Below are 6,255 nucleotides of genomic sequence, written 5' to 3' on the forward strand. Positions count from 1 at the left end.
TTACCGATTTTTTCAATTTTTTTTGTAAAAATATAAAAAAAATTGTACTTTGCGGGGAAGGATCTCGAAAACCTTTTATTTTTTTGCAGATTTTTTTTTTCTCCCTAAGTTCTGTTATATTACAAAAAAAAATAAGGTATCATCGAAGAAAATCGATGCAAAACTACGTAAGTTATAAGCGATCAAATAAAAATACCCAGGTTGCGCAATTTCAACGTATACCTCAAAACGTACGTATGGTATAAAGAAGAGTGAAATATCTAGCTATGCTCTGTTTCTATTGAGTTAAAAGTTCAATTTTGAATGAAATTACCCATATTTTTAACTTTTTTTTTTAATTTATTTATGTTTATACTATATTCTAACAATCTTTATCTTAATTTGATTTTACTATGTTGTCGAAATAATTATGTGTTCTACTTTGACGCTTATTCAGCTTAGGATCGGTTTCTCTTATGAGAAACCAGCAGTAATCACCCATCATTGCGACGTCCCAGAATCCTTGATATCGATTCTCAATTAATTTCATTTGCTGATGAAACCTTTCGCCATGTTCGTCACTTTCGTCGCCAAGATTTGCCGGAAAAAAGCTCAAATGTGAGTGGAGAAAGTGAATTTTTAAAGACATATTTACGCCCATTTTCGCATAATTATTGACTAGGTCGTTCACTATCTGCTCGTAGTTAGGGCTTTTGTGTCTACCGAGAAAAGAAGCAACGACCTTTTCAAAGGATTCCCACGCTGCTGCCTCAACTGATGAGAGTAGTCCTTTGAATTGATTATTGTTGATCAACTTTCTTATTTGTGGTCCAACAAAAATACCTTCCTTTATCTTGGCTTGAGAAATATCTGGAAAAACTGTTTTCAAATAGTCGAATGCTTCGCCTTCTTTGTCCAAAGCCTTAACAAAGTTTTTAATGAGACCGAGCTTGATGTGTAAGGGTGGAAGTATGATTTTCTCTTTCTTGACAAGAGGGGTGTATTTGCTGTTATCCACACCAACGGTAAACTCGACTCTTTCCGGCCAATCCTTTCTGACGTAGTGGTCCTTACGAGCTCGGCTATCCCACTTGCAGAGGAAGCAGCAGTGCTTGGTGTAGCCACTTTGTAGACCGCATAGCATTGCAACGACTTTGAGATCAGAACATATTTTCCAATCATGCTCTTCATATTTGATAAATTTAAGTATTTTTGGCATTTCCTCGTAGGTTTCCTTTGTATTTACTGCATGTGCAATCGGGATAAAAGGCTTTTTGTTACCAATATGCAATAATACAGCCTTCAAACTCAGTTTATTGCCGTCTATGAACAATCGCCACTCTTTTGAATCATATGTTTGACCAAACTCTTTGAATAAACCAGGGATGTCGTTGCAGTAGCATATACTGTCTTTCTTGGTATAGTGTTTGGAAAATGGTTCGTGACCTTGGATAGTTCCAAATCTCTTATCCAATCATTAAGTTGTGCTTGTGACAGAACGTTTCTTTCGTTTTCCATGCGAAATTCAGTACAACTTGATCCCCCGCACTCAGATGTTACTGTTGACAATGGAACTGGATCCGCCGTTGAATGTAGTACTGGTAATGTCACTGTAGGTACGCTAGCATAGGTTACTCCTCTTGATCTTCCAACGCCAAGTACTTTTGTTTGACAAATATAACACTCTATTGAATGGCAAGTAGGTTCTCTCCATATCACTGGTGTATCAAATTTTGTTTGTTGTCCTGATTCCCACTGAATCAATTCTACTCGACACGATGTACACAAAGTGTTCGGTGTCCATGGTTTTTCAGCATTTTTAGGCTCAATTCCAAAATACTTGGAGTATAAAGTTTTGATATGATCTGAGGACACTCGTCGTCGCCTTATGATAGTATATTGGCCACACATGAAACAGAACATATCTGGATCCTTATTACACTCAAATTCTCGCGTCCTTTTACTCATTTTATTTTTTTTAATAAATCACGGTTTTGAAATTAGACTTATGAACTGAACTATCTCCGGCGAGCCTTGAAGATGTTATGAAGTTTCAAAGCGCATTAACTCATATTTATACTCGGAACAAGAATAAAATTGAAAAAATCAAATCTTACCTAGACAGAAAGGTTCCTTTTTATAACAAGCCGGGAAAAGAAAATACTACCTGTTTTAGATGTAGGCTTTAGAAATTTTCTGTGTCTTATAATTTTGAAAATCTACCTGCATACTTACCCATAACTGACGGAAATACATGTTTATAACTACATGCCTACAGCAGGTTTCGAACCCAACCACTCTTCCTTTCGATGCAACCACTCTACCTACTATAATACAATTGGAGTATTAAAAGTACTATTTGATTTATTTAAAGAAAAAGTGTTATCATTGTTATGGTGTTATTCGTTTATCCGGATAATATCTCACTTGCACTTTATACCTTTAATATATGTATGTATGTATAGGTACATACATTGAAGGTTGCGACCTGGGTATTTTTATTTGATCGCTTATAACTTACGTAGTTTTGCATCGATTTTCTTCGATGATGGCTTATTTTTTTTGTAATACAACAGAGCTTAGGGAGAAAAAAAAAATCTGCAAAAAAATAAAAGGTTTTCGAGATGTTTCCCCGCAAATTACAATTTTTTTTATATTTTTACAAAAAAAATTGAAAAAATCGGTAATGATTGTTCGTTATCTTTGAATCTACAGGGCCTAGCAGTGTTGTATGCACAGTTTATAGAAAATTGTATTACCTTTTAAAAGCTTCAAACCGTTTTGGAATTGCTTAATTCGTTCTTGAGATATATATGATAAAGTGGACCCAATTTTTTTTTTTTTTGCAAAAACGGTAAATTGCAAATATCTCAAAAACGGTACCATAGAATTAAAAATAACCTTGATTTTCGGAATCAGGGGGTGATTCTACATAAGAATTTCATAACGGCGTTTCTGGTAAAGAGAAAAAGTTGAAATTTGTGGTCCAGTGTAATTGCATTTAAATCAATTTTGGTAACAGCCAAAACGAAGCGAGATAGATATAGGCGAATGTATACATAAATGCTCAGAATGAAAAGTGAAGTCGATTAAGCCATGTGTGTCTGTTCGTCCGTCCGTCCATCCGTGTACACGATAACTTGAGCAAAAATGGGGATATCTCAACGGAATGTGGTATGTTGCCCTTTATCCAAGGTAGATTGGCATTGAAAATGGGCGAAATCGGACTGTAACCACGCCCACTTTGCATAAAACGGGATTTTCGCAAAATGCTAGAGCTACGATATTTCAGTAAATATTGGATCCAAATTGTTGAAAATTAGTATGTGAATTACAATTTTGTTAAAAAATAATATTGCTATGAAATTTTTGGAAAATGGGTGTAATGTGTGCTGTATCTCAGTAGTCGCTTCACCAATCCCTACCAACCTTGTTACGAGCCTTGCCTAGAGTCTAGCAAAGAAATCTGTTGAAAATCTTGAAATCGGGCAATAACCACACCCACCTACCATATACGGTAGTTTACAGAAACACGAAAACTGACATAAATCAGTAACTATTGAATGCAATAACCACTTAGCAGAAAATTATATTATTATTAATTTTTGGATGATGGGCGTGACGGCGCTGCCTTATGACCACAAATGTGTATCTCCGTAACCGATTTATAAATTTCTACCAAACTCAGTGCACCTAATAACCTTGGTACGGAAAAGCAATACGTTGAAAACTATTCAAATCGGACTAAAATTACACCTTTTTCTCGTGTAACGGTAAATTTCAGACATACGAAAACTCCGATATTTCAGTAACTGGCACCGCCTACTCTATGCCTGCAGGGTGTATCTCGGTAACCACTTTATCGATTTCTGCTAAACTTGGTTCAATTATATCTTTCTGTCTAACTCAGACAGAACTTAACCGTAAATAACGAGCTACCTCACCATAACTGCCTTTTTATTGCCGGAAATTGAAGGAAGTGATGTCGGCCACATCCGGAATTTGTTCTTTAGGGTTATGTGAAGTTAGAAGTCTTCGTCGTTAAGCCAGCTTTGATTTAAAACTTGGAAACCAACGTAAATCGCGGAATTCGCACAATGCTGGAAAAAGTAACTGAAAATTGGACCTTCAGAATGGATCACCTACAGCGTAGTCGCGGTCACATTCGAATGAAATAACTTTTAAAAAGTAAATGCCAGATAATATTCTTTCAGACAACAATAAAGATTCTGACATCCAGTTTTGTTTTGAGCAGGGACGTGAGCCGGTTTCGAACCGGAAAACCCCTTTTTCTTTTAAATAACTCAACCATTAACCGAACCGAAAGTTTCTGCAAATGTTTGATCCGAACCGAAAACCGGATCACTTTTCATAAAAGTTTAAAGGTTCGTTTCAACCAATTTTCAGTAGATAAAATTACCCACATTTTTTTTTTGTTAAATATATATAGTAATAAATACATACTACGTTTGTTGAATAATAATAATAATAGATTGGCGCTTTCACATATGGGTGTTTCCATCGGAAGGTCCACCACGACAAAAAAAAATAATAGTCTTATATCTAACGTATTTACGGGCCGATTTGTCTGCTTTTTAAAATATATACTGGCTATGTAAGTAAAATCGTGTTTGCGTAAAATGGTCTTCCTAGATGGCGCCAAGGTTGAGATATTTCGAAAAACCGTATTTATGGTCCGATTTGGTTCGAATTTGGCGTATGTAGTTGAAACATAATAAGTCATAGATTTCCAAAAAATTTACCCTGAATTGGCGCTGAAGTCAAAATATAAAGTATATTCTACATAAAATTTATGTTTTATTTGCGTTAAAAATTCATTTAAAAGCAATTTTAAAAAACTGTTGCATTAATTCAGAAAACTCTAAAAACAACTAGAATTGCTCCAAATCATAACAAAATAAGTTTCATGAAAATAGCCATCCACTGTTCGCAGAGTTTTGTGATTTTGTAAGAAAAGAAAAAATCTACTTCCATTTTTTGTCCCGTAACGACACTCTCTTTAAATGCTTATATTTCAGGACCAAAAAGTTTGATTGTTTTAATTTTTCGGTTAAATATAGAGCTAATTATGTGCTATACAATGGCCCAGAAAAGTTAAAGAAAGCAAATGGTATTCCTTTTTTGTATCACATTGAAACGTACGACTGTCACGTATGCGACGTATGGAAATACCCATATGTTAGTGTTTGGCCGAGCTTCTCATCCGACTTCTGGCGTGCGCCTTGATGTTGTCACACAAAGCGGAGGGACCTAAAGTTTTACGACGACTCCGAGCGGCGATTATATATGTATTTAAGAAAAGCTGTTTTTCATGGCAGAAATACACTAGGAGGTTTGCCATTGCCTGCCGAGGGACGACCGCTGTTAAGAAAAAACCTTTTTCTATATTTTTTGGGATGTTGCTTTGACCCAGGTGCTGATGTGTGAAGCGCGCACAGCTTACCACTACACCACAGCGGCTGACCATGTGGCAATATCAAATGTAAAGGCAACCCGTGACACTTAACCTTGCGCGTTGTTGCACTTGACACTTGCGCATTATTATATGCGCATATATTATAACCGAAACCCCGGTTCAAATACCAGAAAAACCGCTATGACGAACCAATCCAAAATGGCAAAAACGGTTCGAACCGCTGTTCCGAGCCGACCAAATTTTGCATCCGGTTCACGTCCCTGGTTTTGAGTATTTTATTTAAAATTAAAAAAGGTCTAGATGGATCATCCTGTACAACCAAACCTTTCAGAAAACCGTGGTTTCAAAAATTTTTAAATCGTAAATATTACTATGTTACTATGAGCATATGTACGTAGTTCCTTGATATTCAAAAATATGTGTATAATTTTTTTCGCCATTTTAAAATAAAACAAAATATGACAGCCTATATTCAGTTTTCTGGTTAATCAAATTAATAAGAAGCTGATTAAATAATTGAAATTTAAGAAATTATGGGAAATCAATCATTTTGATCAATAAAGTATTCGTATTCTTTGATTAATTAATTAATCAGATTTCAATTAATCAGCTCTTTAGAATAATTGATTAATCACACATCCGACTTAAAGCAAATGTGTAAAATTTATTTTACAAATACTCGTATATAAACTGATCTAATGCAACCTACAAACACGTAGTACATATTTTTACATGGAAAATTCAAGGAAGAAAAACTAACCAAGTATTGCAGCCGAATGTGATTACAACGTACGACACGCAAATCCTAAGTAAAAAACAACAAATAGAAATATGAGCCA

Source organism: Rhagoletis pomonella, unplaced genomic scaffold (genome assembly GCF_013731165.1).
Source record: "Rhagoletis pomonella isolate Grant_MI unplaced genomic scaffold, Rhpom_1.0 Rhpom_scaffold_00006, whole genome shotgun sequence".
NCBI classification, from domain to species: Eukaryota; Metazoa; Arthropoda; class Insecta; order Diptera; family Tephritidae; genus Rhagoletis; species Rhagoletis pomonella.